The 17,559-nt window shown below is 41.1% G+C and overlaps 1 pseudogene; it reads left to right on the plus strand.

Annotated features, from left to right (window-relative positions):
• The first annotated feature begins 2,512 nt into the window (after positions 1-2,512).
• Positions 2,513-3,050, plus strand: LOC131418906 (chromobox protein homolog 3-like; annotated as a pseudogene).
• Positions 3,051-17,559: the final 14,509 nt, after the last annotated feature.

The raw sequence follows: 17,559 nt of genomic DNA on the forward strand, positions 1-17,559 counted from the left end.
TCTGCCAGTGATTATTCCCCCATTTCATTGTCATCAACAGTATTCCAGTTAGTGGAGGCCCCAACAGCCTAGCTTCTGGGTGCACATGTGGAGCAGAGGCCCCTGATGAAGGGCGATGGTTGTACCGCCTGAGTGAGAAATGAACCTTGTTGTTTTTTGGTTTTTGGTTTTTTTAAAGGAATATAAAACTATTTATTGACCACTGCTTACCAGTATTTACAATAAACAAGATACAGTTGGATAACATTCTAATTGCTACAGAATTATTGTTTTTCCTGGCTTCTGCTGAACCAGTAACCCAAATACTGAGAAGTTTGAGCCTACATGTAAGGAATAATTTGGGATAAAGAAAAAACATGCAGGTCAAGAGTTTAGATTACAAAAGTTTGTTCACCCTTTTATTCCAGCAGGTCCTACATTGCCAGTATCTCTAACCATCTGATTAGGTTTCCAAGAACAAAGTCTTACACATTCCATGAATCACGTCCTTTTAGTAAATATAGTCCAGGGATTTCAACATCTTGTAAAAGAATGGTCCACTAGAAGGAACCTTTAAATGTCCATTTAACTAAGTCTTGATTGCCTAATGAAAACATACCAGGATTTGTCTAGTTTTCTCATTTAGGTGGGAAGATTGTTGGTAATGAAAAATGTTTCCTTTCAGAGTTTTGCAAATAAACTTGCATTTATATGACTGTAGATATGAATTCTGAAATGGCTACTTTAAAATTTTCCAATTAACTACAAAATTACCTATTTAATTCGAAAGGTTAAGGCTTCAGGAAAAATTTCAATTAAACTTGAAGTGATTTATTGCTTAGGTTGCTCAAAATGATGGCATCCCAGAAACAAGGGCTAATCTACAATTGTGAAATGCTGTTTTTGTTTTGATGAATGTTTTAAAAAAGAAAGAAAAGAAAACCATTTACATATGTATTTTATGTATAGACACAAAAAAACCCTAAATAAACAAAAATCTCAGAATGGTTCTTAGGCATACATGAGTTAAACACAAACACGAGTGATTGAGTTATGCCTAGGGAGATTTTCCCCAACATTTAGAAAAGCTGCTCTCTAATGCAGAGGAAGTAAAATACCATGTTCTTTCTAATAAAGGAAGCAACTACAGAAAGCTTTTATTTGTTCAAAGTAACCAGTGCTATAGTTGCAAAGAAACCAGGAACAACTCCCCCAATATTACTTCAAAACGAACATATCAAACTTAATTTTCATTATCTTCCAGAAGAGTTTGTAATCGTTAGCACTAGTCTCAAATGCATGTTTTAAAACACAAATCGTCTCTCTGAATTTGTTGCTTAAAAACATAAAATCAATACAACAGCTCACCAGGCTCAGACTCTTGCTTGCCAAATATTTGTCCAAAATTAAGGTCACTTTGATATCATAACAAATCCAATATTCAAACTTATTCTTGAGTGAATGTTGAAAACAACTTTTAAGAAACATGCAATGTAATTCTAAATTGAACCTAAGTAAACAAACCTGGCTATTAATGTGAGCGGCATTAATCTACGTGTAGTCCCACAATTCCATTTATCTTTTTAATATCTTGACACTCAACTATCTCTAGTAATTATCTTTCTAAAGGGATTTGGTTAATCTTAGGTTGAAACATTTTAAATAAAAATATAGAGCCAATTTTTTGGGGGGTGGGGGGAAGATCAGCCCTGTACTAACATCTGCCAATCCTCCTCTTTTTTTGCTGAGGAAGACTAGCCCATGGATGGGCTAACATCCATGCCCATCTTCCTCTACTTTATATGGGACACCACCACAGCATGGCTTGCCAAGCGGTGGGTCGCTGCACGCCAGGATCTGAACTGGCCAACCCTGTGGCCGATGCAGTGGAGCACGCACACTTAACCACTTGCGCCACAGGGCCGGCCCCATAGAGCCAATTTTTATATTTCTATATTTCCACATTGAAGTACAAGCAGTTACTCCTCTATTGAGGAAACTATAAATATCAATAACAAAAGATCAGAAAATCACTTCAAAAATAAAATGACTTAAAATTGCAGATAAGACAGGATAGATTAGGCGTGTGATATTTAGCCACGAAAATAATATCTCAGGTCTAGCTGGTGTCATAAACACTTACTCTGACAACATTTGCAATAAGTGAGTCACATTTCAAGGATGTTTGACTTTTTGGGGTCCTCAGTCAACTGGAAAATGTCCATATCTTCTAAAAAGAAGTTTCTCTGAAAATAAAGAAGTATGAAATATTTTTTGGCCTTAGTTATTGCTGCCTTTAATTATCAGCTATTCTAAACATGTCCCGCAGTAACAAACAACCCTAACTTCTCAGTAGCTTAAAACAAGGTTCAGCCCCGCCCCTGGCGACCGCCCGGCGTGGGCGGTGCCACCCTCCCACCCCAAGGCGGCGGCCCGCGACCCTCTCCCCAGCGCCCCCCCTCGGATGTGGCTGGAGCTGGAGGCGCAGGGCCGGAGACGCCCCAGGGCCAGACCCGGAGCAACCCGAAGGCGGTGAATAAAAGCTCTTCAAGTCTGCAATAAAAAATGGCCTCCGATAAAACTACACCGCAAAAGACGGGAAAGAAACAGAATGGAAAGAGTAAAAAAGTGGGAGGGGCAGAGCCTGAAGAATTTGTGGTGGAAAAAGTACTGGACCCCCGCGTGGTAATGGAAGCTGGAGTATTTCCTGAAGTGGAGGCGATTTACAGATGCTGACAATACTTGGGAACCTGAAGAAAATTTAGATTGTCCAGAGTTAATTGAAGCATTTCTGAATTCTCAAAAAGCTGGTAAAGAAAAAGATGGTACAAAAAGAAAATCTTTATCTGACAGCGTGATGATAGCAAATCAAAGAAGAAAAGAGATGCAGCTGATGAACCAAGAGGCGCTACAGACAGCAGTGGAGAATTACTGTCTCTCATGAAATAGATTCAGATGAGGGAGAGCTGGTGCTGGCAAAAGAGGCAAATATGAAGTGTCCTCAAATTGGAATCGCTGTTTATGAAGAGAGATGAACTTGGCATTCTTGTCCGGAAGATGAAGCTCAATAATTGTTTGCATCGCTTTATATATATATATGTATATTTTGACTTCAGGATGTTTTTAAAGGCTCCTTCCGGGTCTGGAAGCCTTTGGTTCTCGTGCTCACTGTGCTGGACTTGGATACCTCGGGCAATATGCAAGCCAGCTGGTAGACACCGGTCGGTTGTCATTTATATGGTGACCTTGTTTGCATTGCCAAGAGACAGCTCAGGAGGCAAAAAAAAATACTCCTCCTAGAGATCAGAATTATGTTTGTAGAATAAATGAAAGAATCTATGAACTCAACATTTATTGAACAATTTTCTGAGCCGGGAATTGTGCCTGAACAGCCTCTACCTCCCTCCTGTCTGTCCCCTTCCTCCCTAACAACTTCTGTTATTTCCTTTGAGAAATGATCATTCTACTCAAGGAAAAAATGCTGTTTTTGTTTTCTGTTTCTTTTCGAGCAGTTTGACTGAACTAGAAACTCATCAGTCAGCTTGCATGCTTTATTATTATTGCTGTAATAACAAGAATAGAGAAGAGCTGTAAGAGAATTAAAATGCGGAGGGATGCTGAGGAAAGTTTCTCTTTGTTGACCTGGGTCTGCAATTAGGTGGGGAGGGCAGGGGCAGAACAACAGAAAGAGAAAGCTCCACATCTTTGGTAGGGGATTGGATGGGGGTGCTGCTAGTAAACTTCTTAGAGAGAATGAAGGTCTGGACACACACACAAATCCAAAGCTGAGAATTACCAAGAACACCGGGCTTCCGATAGAACATGTACATTGTGAGAAAGTAGACTAGTGGTTTTCAAGCCTCCATTTGTCCCAAATCCATCAAGATAGAATTGTTCTAGTTGATTGGGGTCTCTGAAGTACCTCTGGGAAACCCTAGAGATCTTTGGACACAGTTTGAAAAACACAATGATAAATAATCCAAGGGAATGTAGGGCACCTTCTACTCAATGGATGGCAATCCCTGGGCTTTTTTGTTACTAAGCAGTGTGCTGTTCCAGGCTCTCCTGGTACAGCACAGGCTAATCTGAAAGGCAGTCTCTGACTACCAGTTCTTTATTCTGTTCTCATGGATATCACTCTGGCCCTTATCTTCATTCCTGCCCATATCCCCTTACTCCTCTCCCTGCCTCTGGTCTCTGTCACCTCTGATGCACACTGAATATAGGAAACAGACTCACTGCTTTCCTAAGGCATTTCTATCATGCCATTCTTTCTCAAGAATCTAGAGGTACCTTATTACTACCACTTTATTCAAGCTTCCCCCCAGCAACACCCCCATCCTCAAGCAATCTCTGTTGCAACCCACTGTGTTCTCTCTCACCTTCAGGCCTTCATACAGGCTGTTCCTGCCTGGAACACTCTCTGTAGACCCACCCTCACCCCTCCTTCCTCTGCTAACTCCTGCTGCTCATTCTTATATATCACTTTCTTCGGAAAATCTGGGGACATGGGTGCCCCTCATGTGCACTCCCATAGCACTCCATGGCTTCTCTATCAAAGGCAATGTAATTATAGTGTTTTTAGGGCTACTTATTTACTAAACTAAACAATGAGAAAGGAATGTCCACACCTTATTTACTCTTGTACGCCTAAATCCTGGCAGTGTAATATTTGTTGAGTAAGTGAATGAATTAAACATAAATATTTGTTGAACGAGTGAATTAATGAATGAATGGTTGTTGATAGAATGATTGATGGATAGTGCTGTTTTACAGGTGTATGGCCTTTTGTGGCCCTCCTTCGGGCGGTCTTTCAGTTGTGACCCCCACAGTTTTGGAGTCTGTCTTAGTCTGTTTGGGCTGCTGTAACAAAGTACCACAGACCGTGTGAGTTTATAAACAATACAAATGTATTTCTCATAGTCCTGGAGCCTGAAAGTTCAAGATAAGGCACCAGTGTGGTTGGGTGAAGGCCCTCTTCTAGTTGCAGACTTCTTGTTGTATCCTCACGCAGTGCAAGGGGCTAGGGGTCTCTCTGGAGCCTGTTTTATAAGGCACTGATCCCATTCATAAAAGCTCTGCACTCATGACCTAAGCACCTCTCAAAGCCCTCACTTCCTAATACCATCATCTTCAGGGGTTAGGATTTCAACATATGAATTTGGGGGGACACAAACATTTAGACCATAGCACATACCACGTGAATATTCCTTTTATCTATGCCTAGATGGGACAGCATGACAGGAGGCATGAGCCTTTTGGAAATGAGACACTCTGAGTGAGGAGTAGGAGGCTGCTGGACATCTGTGGGGACAACAGAAGGGATTCAGGAGACAAGCTCCCTGGCAGCTATTGGTGTTGGTAGGACAAATCCTAGAGGACCTGGAAAATGGCTTCTGTCCTCTTTCTTGTTGCCAGCAGGATGTATCCAGGTGGTAGCAGCCATTTTGCCTTTTCTTGTTACCCAGAACCTCCCTGTTTTGCTATTGTAGAAATAAAGGTCCAGAGAAGCATAAGGATTTGCTAAGAGTCTCAAAAATAGTGGCAGAGCCAGGCCTAGAACCTGATTCTTGGAGCAACACTTTCTGTCACCCATTCTTTCCTCCCCACTGCTGCCTGAAAGCCCTTAGTTCCGATTTGCTAACTCAAAGTTATGCATGCAATGCTCCCTCCACAGAGCTCACTGCCCCTGACTTTTGATGCTGTGAAAGCAAGAGGCCACGGCCAGGGCGTTTCCTCCTGACCAACATTTTCCGCAGAGCAAAACTGTTCCTCCGTGTGTGTGTGTGTGTGTGTGTGTGTGTGTGTGTGTGTGTGTATGTGTGTGTGTAGAGGGCGGTGTGAAGGCAGGGAGGGGGCAAAAGCCAGGGCAAGCAAAACCAGGGGAAACAGCAAGAAATCTAACTCCACACATGTTCTTTTTCTCCTGGGACTTCAGTGACAACTTCACTTTTTTATTTTGAGACTCAATGGAAAATGCTGACTTGAATGGGTGCGTGGGGGGAGGGGTGCTGAGAAATGTACATAAAAATACAGAGATTCATTAGAGCCATACAGCAAAGAACAAAAGGCCCACATCTACTTAAACCACCTTCACCACCTCATCCGCATGGTTTCATTTGTGGAGCAGGAGGCTGTTGAGACCTCTGAATACCAACCCTCTGCGGTTGGAGTCAAATGGCAACATCCCTGCAGAGGGCTCCTGCGGGCATCCATTTCCCAAGATCTTTGTTGCCAAGACCCTGATTCAAAAATGGATGAGTCAAAGTCTCTTCTGTTTATTGCATGATAAGAGATGCAGGTTCATCCTGAAGAATCTCTTTGAGTTATTCCTTACTTTGCAAAGATTTAATAAGCTCTGCTGGAGCTGGCATCCTTACCACCAAGAAGAGTGCTGTTCCTGGCCATGGGTATCTCTATTGAAGATTCCTCAAGGGGGTCAGCTCTTTAACTGGTAAATATCCATGAATCAGGAAGAGAAATGAATAGCTAGTGAAATGGCAATGGCCTTAAATAAACCCTCAACACACGTGAGCCACTGGTATCTCTTTCCTCATTTCTTTTGCCCATTCATTCAATCAATTTTCTTTCAGGAATCAAGAGGTTCACAATCTAGTGGGAGAGACGTTAAAAACTTGAGTCATTATTGCACAATGTAGATTTAAAATGCTTGTATTGCAAGCAACAGAAGATCTGGCTCAATCAGGCCCAAACAAGGAAGGAAATCTGTTGGCTCACATGAGTGAAAACTCCCAGGGAGCGTTTGCCTCAGACAAGCTCCTTTTCAGAAGCTCAGTCACTGGGCTTCTTTTCCATTTCTCCACCTGTCTTAGGGGGTATTGGCTGCATTCTAAGGCCACCTCCCCTTATAGTCCCAAGATGGCTATAAGCAACTCCCAGTGCTATATGCTTACTTGTTCAGATACAGCCACAAAGAGATAGTATCTTTGCCCCAGCACTCCTGGAAAGACTCAGTCTGGTTTGGGGGTTGCACTTGTGATGTAAGCTGAGTTAATCCACCACATGACCAGAAGATGGCTACATGCTCCACCTCGGAGGCAGGTGGGGGCTGCACAGTAATCCCTAAGTGGAATTGGGAGCTGTGGGGAAAGGGAGGAGAGAGATACTAAGAAATGTCAATTTCAGAGAAAGGGCTTTTGCAGAGGTGCTAACATGACGTGTGGGAGCACAACAGAGAGGTCCTCCTCAGCCTGGGTAGACCGAGGGTTTTCTACAAGCATTAACCATGTAAAGGGAAGGAATTTGAATTGATCAACCCTGGAATACACTCCTGGTGTACTAGAGCTGGAAGCTGCCCTCAGTTAGAAAATGATAAAGGCATGAAATTAATGTCCAAAGACAAGAAGGCCAGGAAAAGACTTTACACCAGGACTCAGAGGCTGTGTGTTTGGGAATGCATATCTGTCTCAAATTCTCAGAGAAGATGAAATATTTGAATGTGTCTTAAGAGAGCCGTTCATAAGAAGGTTCTGGTTCCAAGAGTGACAGAATGGGTCAGAACAATGGGCGACAGAGAGTGTGTGATACTGAACTGAATCATCAGGAAAGGCTAGGCTGGATTCCCACGGATCTGGATTTGAGTCTTAGCTCTACCACTCACTCCCTGTGGCCTTGGGCATGTCACTTAACCTCATAATTTAACCTCTTCATCTTTAAAATTTGGGTAACAGCACTTCCCTTGCAGAGTGATTGTGAAAAGCAGAAATAATACCTCAAAGTCCCAGTGTGAAGCAGGCGTGAAGCAACCATGACTATTGTTATTTAAGTGGAGCTGCCTCTCTGGGATGATGCAAGGTCAGAAGAGGAATGTGCACTTTCTGGAAGAGCCTGGCTTCAGACAAGATCTAAGCAGCAGACATAAACATTTGGGAGGAATGGTATTAGGGACACGCTGATGCAGCTGGAGTCCTTGCATAGGTTCAAGCTGTGTTCCCCTGGATTCACATGTACCTGAGCATTCCTGGCAGATGATCCCCCCTCCTGGCATAAGGCTTTATTCTACGGGAATACAGTCTGGCGTACAAGCTGGGTTCAAGGTAATAGACTCATTTTACTCAAAAATCAGAACGTTTACTCGAAATCAGAACGTTTCTGGTCTTGCTCCCAGTGGCTGTGTCCTAAAGGAGAGGAGACAGTAGGAAACTAAGAACATGACCACGTTGTGAGCCCCAGTGGGCAGCTTTTGGATGGCCCAGAGGAGAGCACAAGAGGGAGTTATGGTGCCTTCTGGTTGGGGTTGAGATTGCAATGGCTTGGAGCCCAGAATGGATAGAGTTTATGGCAAGGTCAGCCCAATATGGGCAGAAGAAGTGTGGGAAGGAGGCACCACATTCAGTGGGCATGAGAGAGAGATTGGTGCCAACAGCTACAACAGCAGGGGACATGTTTCATGGCTTCGAAGTACGGCTACAGCAGCTCAGTGACATCGGTGTCATCAGTGGAAATGGATACATCATGCCCCAACACAAACATCACCACAGGGAGCCATAGAGGAGGGAAGCTGAGTGCAGGGGCCACATGGTAGCTGAGAGGGCCACACAGGAGAGCACACATGGCCATCTCCTGGGGATGCTCAGGAACAGCTGGGGGGATTCTGCACTTTTGGCTACAGGCAGGACCAGAGAAACTGAGCTGGGTTACTCTAACTTTGCCCCAAAATGGTGTGGCCAAGGAAACCTGGGTTACACAAATCCATCACTTCCCCCTGGACACTACACAATCATTTCAATGCCAAGTTAAATCACCAGAAACATATACATTACATTGTGCCTTCAAGAACCATGATTTAATGTTGTTATGGCTTTGCTTTTTGCCAGAGATAATTAAGAATGTTTTCATATATACCCTCACACTTACTATAATGACAATTTTTATTACAATGCTTTAAAACCTTATGTAAACAATCCTAATTACTTTCTCTTAATACACTAAGAATGCTTGTCTCTCATGTTGGACTAGCACATTTCCTTCCTCCCTTCCTTTTCTTTCTTTCTTTTTTTTTAATGAGAGCTAAATAATTTATTAATTTTCTCTTTCACTTTGGCTACTAGGACACTAGGAGAGAAAATGTGGTGCACCATTGGAGTAACTTTGGTGTAAATAGATTTTATGGTAAAACTACCTCCCACCCCTCTTGTCTTCAACATGGCTCATGTTTTGAGTGTTTTGGTTATCATTGTTATTTTTATCATTAGTCTATGTTGATATGTCTTTCTGTTAAGCTACCTAAAATACTTCTTGGAAATAGCTGGGATTTACTCAATAAATGCATAATTGCTGAGAGAGTATGTAAAAATTTAATCTTTCCCAGGACAGAAAACTCTTTCTTCTAAACCTCATTGTTTTTTTTTTTTTAGGCACTTAGAGTTTGAGAATAATGCTGCCTTTTTTTCAACATATTTTCGTCTGAGGCAATTCTTTGTTCCGTCAAATAGATTTATTTTCTTTATCAGACAGAAACGTGAGTAAAAGAAAATGATCTCATTGCATATGATTCCTGACAAAATACCCAGGGCTCCAGACAGCAGTAAAGTTTGGTTTTATAAATGACTTAAGAAACCTTTTTGTTTTTGAACACCTGTTCAAAGAAACCCTGTTTGAAAACATCCACTGCAGTTAATTCCTCGGTGGCAACACAGACACGCTGTTGTCCTGATCTTTATGTTAGTGTTGAACAGCGAAGGGTTGGTGCTCAAGTTCCTGCCCCTGCTTTTATTTTAAAAAAAGAAAAAAAAAGATAAACCTGTATTAAATGATAACACTCACTTACTGGAACCAGTAAGTTTCTTTCTTTTTTTATCGAAGTATAGTTGACATACAATATTATACTAGTTTCAGGGGTACAACATATCGATTCAATATTTATATACATTATGAAGTGATCACCACAAGTCTAGTAACCATCTGTCACTATCCAAAGTTATTACAATATTATTGACTAAATTCCCTATGCTGTATGTTACATCCCTGTGACTCACTTATTTTGTAACTGGAAGTTTTTACCTTTTAATCCTCTTTCCCTGTTTCACCCATCCACCAACCCCTTCCCCTCTGGTGACCACGAGTTTGTTCTTTGTATCTAGGAGTCTGTTTCTGTTTGTTTTGTTTGTTCATTTGTTTTGTTTTTTAGATTCCACACATAAGTGAAATAATGCAGTATTTGTCTTTCTCTGTCTGACTTATTTCATTTAGCATAATACCCTCTAGTCCATCCATGTTGTCACAAATGGCAAGATTTCATTCTTTTTTATGGTTGAGTAATATTCCATTTTTTATATATACCACATCTTCTTTATCCATTCATTTTTTAGTGGACACTTATGTTGCTTCCAATTCTTGGCTATTGTAAATAATACTGCAATGAACATAGGGGTGCATATATCTTTTCACATTGGTTTTCACTTTCTTTGGATAAATACCCAGAAGTGGAATTGTTGGATTATATGTTAGTTCTAGCCAGCCTTGGTGGTCTAGTGGGTAAGATTCAGTACTCTCATCGCCATGGCCCGGGTTCATTTCCCGGTCAGGGAACCACACCACCAGTCTGTTGGTCGTCATACTGTGGTGGCTGTTTGTGGTGTAGTGCTGAAAGCTATGCCACCGGGCTTTCAAATACCATCAGGGTCACCCATGGTGGACAGGTTTCAGTGGAACTTCCAGACTAAGATAGACTAGGAAGAAGGACCTGGCCACCAACTTCCAAAAAAATTGGCCATGAAAACCTTAGGATTTGCAGTAGAGCGTTGTCTGACGTAGCACTGGAAAATGAGAGGATGGCACAAGAAGACAGGGTTGCACTTTTAGGGGTTGAAATTGAGTTGATGGCACTAACAACAATAAAAATGGTAGTTTTATTTTTAATTTTTTGAGGAAACTCCACACTGTTTTCCATCACAGCTGCACCAATTTACATTTCCATCAGCAGTGTGGGAGGGTTTCCTTTTCTCTACATCCTTGCCAATACTTGTTATTTGTTATCTTTTTGACAAAAGCCATTCTTACCGGTGTGAGGTGATATCTCATTGTGGTTTTGATTTGTATTTCCCTGAATTTTTCATTTTGTTGATGGTTTCCTCCACTGCGCAAAAGCTTTTTAGTTTGATGTAGTCTCATTTGTTTATTTTTGTTTTTGTTGCCTTTGCCTGAGGAGACAGATCCAAAAAAATGTTGCTAAAACCAAAGTCAAAGAGCTGACTGCTTATGTTTTCTTCTGGGAGTTTTATGGTTTCAGGTCTTTCATTTAAGTCTTTAATCCATTTTGAATTTGTTTTTGTATATGATGTAATAAAATGGTCCAATTTCCTTCTTCTGCAGGTAGCTGTCCAGTTTTCCCAACACCATTTATTGAAGAGACTGTCTTTTCCCCATTGTATTTTCTTGCTTCCTTTTTCATAGATTAATTGACCATATAAGCATGGGTTTATTTTTGGGCTTTCTATTCTGTTCCCTTGATCTATGTGTCTGTTTTTGTGCCAGAACTATACTGTTTTGATTACTGTAGCTTTGTAGTATAGTTTGAAAGCAGGAAGTGTGATATCTCCAGCTTTGTTCTCAAAGTTGCTTTGGCTATTCAGGGTCTTTTATGATTCCATACAAATTTTAGGATCAATTGTTCTAGTTCTGGGGAAAATACCATTGGTATTTTGATAGATATTGCATTGAATCTCTAGATTGCTTTGGGTAGTATAGATATTTTAACAATATTAATTCTTCCAATCCATGAGCATGGAATATCTTTCCATTTATTTGTGTCATCTTCAATTTCTTTCATCAATGTCTTACAGTTTCTAGACTATACGTCTTTCACTGCCTTGGTTAAATTTATTCCTAGGTATTTTATTCTATTTGATGCAATTGTACCTGGGACTGTTTTCTTAATTTCTCTTTCTGATTGTTCATTATAAGTGTATAGAAATGCAACAGATTTCTGTATATTAATTTTGTATCCTGCAAGTTTTTTTAATTCATTTATTAGTTCTAATATTTTTTTGTAGAGTCTTTAGGGTTTTCTATATATAGTACCATGTCATCTGCAAATTGTGACAATTTTACTTCTTTCTTTCCAATTTCAATGACTTTTATTTATTTTCCTTGTCTGAATGCTGTGGCTAGGATTTCCAGTTGGTTCAGCTTATGGGGAACATTGATTTGAGGTTGGAGGAAAGTGAGTTCAGATATTTATTCCCTTAGCTATCTCCCTGTGGGCTGACTGATTCTCTTCGTGAAAAGTTATGTCTCCTGATGGGTGGCCTTCTCCACACAGCCCTCTTCTTCCAGATACCAATGACCACTCATTTCTTTTGTCCCAGGCAGGGGGTGTTAACAGTATTCCACTGTTACTAGCCCTAGGATACCACATTGGAATTCTGACACTGCATGACTAGAGACATCCATGTTCCAGGCAGGAGAATGAGAGACAGGATTCAAAGAAGAGTCAAAGGGCACATGCCATCCATCTCTTGATGAAGGTTCCTAGAAGCTGCCACATGACACTTCTGTTCACAGTTCATTGGCCAGGGCTTGGTCGCTTGGCCACAGCTAGCTGTAAGGTTGAGAAATGTTCTAGATAACTAAGTATCAAGCTAAAAAATCTTACAAGCTAAGAATATCACTAGGGGATAGCAAGCAGTCTCTATCACCCATGCCACTTAATTCAAGTCTAGTCATTAAACATGTATTCAGTGCCTCTCTAGGCCATTCACTATTCTGAGATACAGAGATGAATAATGCCTGGCCCTGGTCCAGTCTAATGCAAGACAGAGATTCCTTCCTCCAACAAATGACCATGTTTTTCCTGGTGCTATGCATTAGGGATTCAAGAGTGCATAAGACAGTGTTCTTGCCTTCAGACAGATGACCATGAAGACATACGTCTGTGATAGCTCTTAGTCAATACAGGTTACCCAGGGCAGATGTGGTGGGGAATAGAAGAGGACTGTTCTCTGAAGGAAGACACAAGTTCACCATGTGGACAAGGAGGAGACAGACCTTCCAGGCTCAGAGGCAGCATGAGGAAGACACAGACATGAAAGTACAGCGTTTCAAGGGAGCAGCAAGGATTCCCGGGAGCCTAAGAACATAACCCACATGGAGGGCAATGGGTGAAGACAAGGCTGGACAAGTCCACAGTGGCCAAAGAAAGCAAAACTTTGTGTGCCAAGCACAGGCATTTGACAAACGCCTCCACTCACCCTACCTGCCAATCTGTCCTGCTGTCCATGCCCACAGAGGGCTTGCAATAGGTCACAAATGACTGATAAGATCATATCAAGTAGTATATCAAGCTCAGGCCTAAGTTATATGCCTCAGGAAATTTACCAGAGATCTGAATCTTGGAATTTCAGCCTCCTTAGCTTGAACAATCTGATGGAATTCTGGAATAACTTGCTTGGGTTGACTTATTCCCAGCCTTGGGAAGAAAGGCAGGCAGGAGAGAGGAGGGGATCAGGACTCTCACTCCCACCCAACGTTTAGAATGGCTCCAAATGGTTTGTTTTGCAATAAAAACAAACATTTAAAATGAAAATTTGGTTTTTTCCCTTCCCTCAGGTATATTCTGGAAAAGAAGAGGAGGATGAAGAATGACCATAAAGGAAGGAGCATTATGCATTTTTGTGAGCCCTACTATGTGCCAGACATTATTCTGGAGGCTGGGGCTATAGTGGCTATAGACAGAGTCCCTGCTGTCCCTAAAGAGTTCATATGCAAATAGAAGGAAAACATTTTTAATATGCTTATTATCTAAAATATTTTCAGGTACTGATAAATGCTATGAAGAGGATAAAAGAGGATAACATGGTAGAGAGTGACTGAAGACTATTTAGGTAGAGTATGAAGTTCTCTCTAAGCAACATCTGAGTTAAGACCTTGTGCTAGTTTCCTGTTCCTGCGGTAACAAATTACCAGAAACTTAGTGACTTAAAACAACACAAATTTATTATCTCACAGTTCTGGATGTCAGAAGTCCAACACGGGTCTCATTGGGCTAAAATCAAGTTGTCAACAGGGCTGCATTCCTTTCGGAGGCTCCAGGAAGAACCCATTTTCTTACCCTTTCCAGCTTTTAGAGGCTGCCTGCATTCCTCAACTGTGGCCCTTTTCTTCTGACTTCAAAGCCTGCAGAGTAGCATCTTCAAATCTCTGCTTCTAACACTCACTCTCCTGTCTCTTTCCTACATGTATAAGGACCCTGGTGATTATATTGGACCCACCCAAACAATTCAGGTTAATCATCCCATCTCAAGAGCCTTAATCACATCTGCAACGTCCCTTATGCCACATAAAGTAACATATTCACAGGTTTTGGGGGTTAGGATGTGGGCATCGTCAGGGGGCATTATTCAGCCTATCACAGACCTAAATCGTGAAACAAAGGCAGCCAAGTACAGATTTTAGGCAAGAGCACTTTAAGCAGAAGGAAGAGCAAGTGCAAATGTCCTGGGGTGGAAATAAATACAGCACTTTTAAGAGACAGAAATACGGAAACCAGGCCATATCTCCAGAGCCTAGTCTTCTCTGTTGTAGTTTGAGAAGGAGCTTTGTCCTGTGGTCCTGTCACATCTTGGAAATCAGAAAGGACAGAGCAAAGCATCCTGAGTCAGAAAACACAGCTGGCAGATATTTGCTTGTAGATATGTTTACTTTGCAGCCTATCCCTGACACTTAGCCAAATTTTTCAAAATCTTATCCTCTATTAAAAAAAACCCCACAAATCAAGTGTTATTTTTAAAACCTTTGAAACCTTTCATTGGAAATACTCATCTTTTGATTTGATGTTGCCACCTATTAGCATTGACTTTTTAAGCATACCACCATTTATTATTCTCTACCAGATAAAATCTACAGCTGGAGAAAGGTAGAATATCAAGAGTGAAACGACATTTAAGAGAAGGTTTAGAGTGTCTAGAAAACAGATGTTTCTTTTTCTACATGAATATGCACTTTTTTAAAAAGTAAAATCACACAGTTTAAATAGTGAAGTAAAATAAATCAAACTGCATTCTATGAGTCTCACAGAATACATTGTTTCAATATTCCAGGTCAGCAGGATGGGAGTTCAGAAGAAGGTCAAAACTTAACTCCTCAAAAGTTTGCTTTTTGTTGTTGATTACCACAACCCTGAGGACTGCAATATTCTTTCTCTCAAATCAAAAATCGTTTTTTATCTGTGAATTTCTCTAGTTTTAGTGAACCTAAATATCTACTGAAATGCTGTGGTGTGCATTCTAACAGTAACTACCACCATCACCGTAATAGTGTTTCATATGTGCTGTTGTTACCCGCGTCAGAAAGGTAGAACAGATCTGGCGGGGACCCTCCAGAAATCTCAGCCACACCCTGAAATGTGCTGTCATCTCCTGGTGGCTCAGTGAATGGTTATAAGGGATCAATAGGGGACAACCAGCCCACAAGGATGCTCAGATCCAGAACAATCAACTAACTGCTGTTGGGTCAACAAGTGACGGGCTGTAGGGTCCACTCCCCGGGGACACACCCAGCACTGCTGGATGCTACTCTTCATGAAGTGGCAACTCACTACTGTTGTTTTCTTTTTACTTTATTTACTTACTAATTTTAATATTCCTAATATTTTTCACATAAAATCTTTTTTAACCATAACATGTAAAAGACACCATAAAGTCGACAACTATTAACTACTTCTTTTAGTCTTTTCAGAATTGTCTTTCTATGTTTGTAATATAGTATTGCAACAAATCATAACATGTCATACCATATCTGTTTTCCTCTTGTGAACGGTTTACACTGTACACAGTGTTGGACAATTTGCGTTTTCACTTTGCTCCATACCCTGGGAGACCTTCCATGGCAGCAAGTCAGCGTTTTTAAAGTGCCCCACGTAGAATCGCAGACCTCATGGTTGCTCTGTGGTTCACTGCTTGTGTCTGAAGAAGAAAGTTACTGAAATGTGTCCAGACCGTGGTTTTCAAGAGAAAGGAATCCATTGTGTATGTAACTGACTGCATCCCAATGTACAACTTTGCTTTGGCAGTTAGTTTATTATTTTCCTTATCACATCGTCTGAGATAATTAAAGGACTTTTGAAATGTTGCCTTCCTTCCTTTCTTGGCTGGTGAACAGAACTCTCACAGGTTTTCGAATTTGTCGTTTCAACCAATATCCATTTTGACAGCCTAGGTCAAGTAATTTCTCTACGAGAATATGTTATAAAATGAGATCCAACTTGGATCCACTACCATAAATTATGAAACAAAAGGGTCATCATACTTGTGAATTTACAAGAGATTTAGAAAAAAACCAGTATGAATATTTTTTCATAAATCACATATGGTAATAATTCACTTTGCTTTTAGAGGCATATGAAAACAGTATCAATTCTAGGGTATTTGGCAAGTCCCACTTCAAAGAGGTACCAGTGCCTTCAAATAAAGGATTAAATTAAGGTTTCGTTAAAATCATACAAAACATGGTTTCAAAAAGTGATGGATAGGCCGGCCAGTGGCGCAAGCAGTTAAGTGCGTGCGCTGCTCTGCGGTGGCCCGGGGTTCGCCGGTTCGGATCCCGGGCACACACCGACGCACCGCTTGGCAAGCCATGCTGTGGCAGCATCCCGTATAAAGTGGAGGAAGATGGGCATGGATGTTAGCCCAGGGCCAGTATTCCTCAGCAAAAAGAGGAGGATTGGCAGATGTTAGTTCAGGGCCGATCTTCCTCAAACACACACACAAAAAAGTGATGGATCTAAGTAATGTCCAAAAAGATAGTGAATTTTCCCCTTTTTCTCGTAAGCAAAGCGGCCTTTAGCCTAGGCTTTGTGCTCTGAGGAGACAACATGACTCTCCGTGGAAGGCACACCCCAACACAGGAAGGCAGGACTTATACCAGTTTGTTTTGTCAGGCTCTGGCCTTGGAACTTTTTATAAGCAAATTAATAAATCTCTGTCTTGGGACACGTCACACTCTCCTAAACAAGAAAAATGCAACCTAGAACAGCACATTTTTCTCGCTACCAGCAATAGCCCCACCTAAAAAGATATTTGCTATGACATATGGGCTGTCAGCTTTATTATCAAGCAGACTTGTTTCATTTTATTTTGTTTGGTAACAGCTTTATTGAGATAGAATTCACATACCATACACGTCACCCACACTTGGTTTTTAGTTCGTTCCTCAATATCACTAGGCCTTAGCCTTTTTATCTGTAATATGGGAATAATAATAGTACAACCCACTGATCTGTTGTGCAAATGAAATGCATGTGCTCAGTCTATTCCATGGCACGTAGTAAGTACTGAATAGTGAAAACATAATAGAATAAGAAGATTTCATTTTTACACACTCAACTTTGTCATTGAATTTTATAATCAATCATGTCTCTGATTCTGGTTTCCTACTTTAACAGAGAGTGGAAATCCGAATCCTGTTGATTTATGGTAATTTCAGGTACCAAATGTAGCTTGATTCAGTACCTTATCAGCCTCTTCTGATTAAAAACCTTGTCAGTGAAGTATTTTGCCCCTCATCTGCTTTGTGATAGAGCTGGGTTCACCAGGGGCCTTATGACATCATGGCTAGTTTGCA

The sequence above is a fragment of the Diceros bicornis genome, chromosome 20 (genome assembly GCF_020826845.1).
Source record: "Diceros bicornis minor isolate mBicDic1 chromosome 20, mDicBic1.mat.cur, whole genome shotgun sequence".
Classification (NCBI taxonomy): Eukaryota; Metazoa; Chordata; class Mammalia; order Perissodactyla; family Rhinocerotidae; genus Diceros; species Diceros bicornis.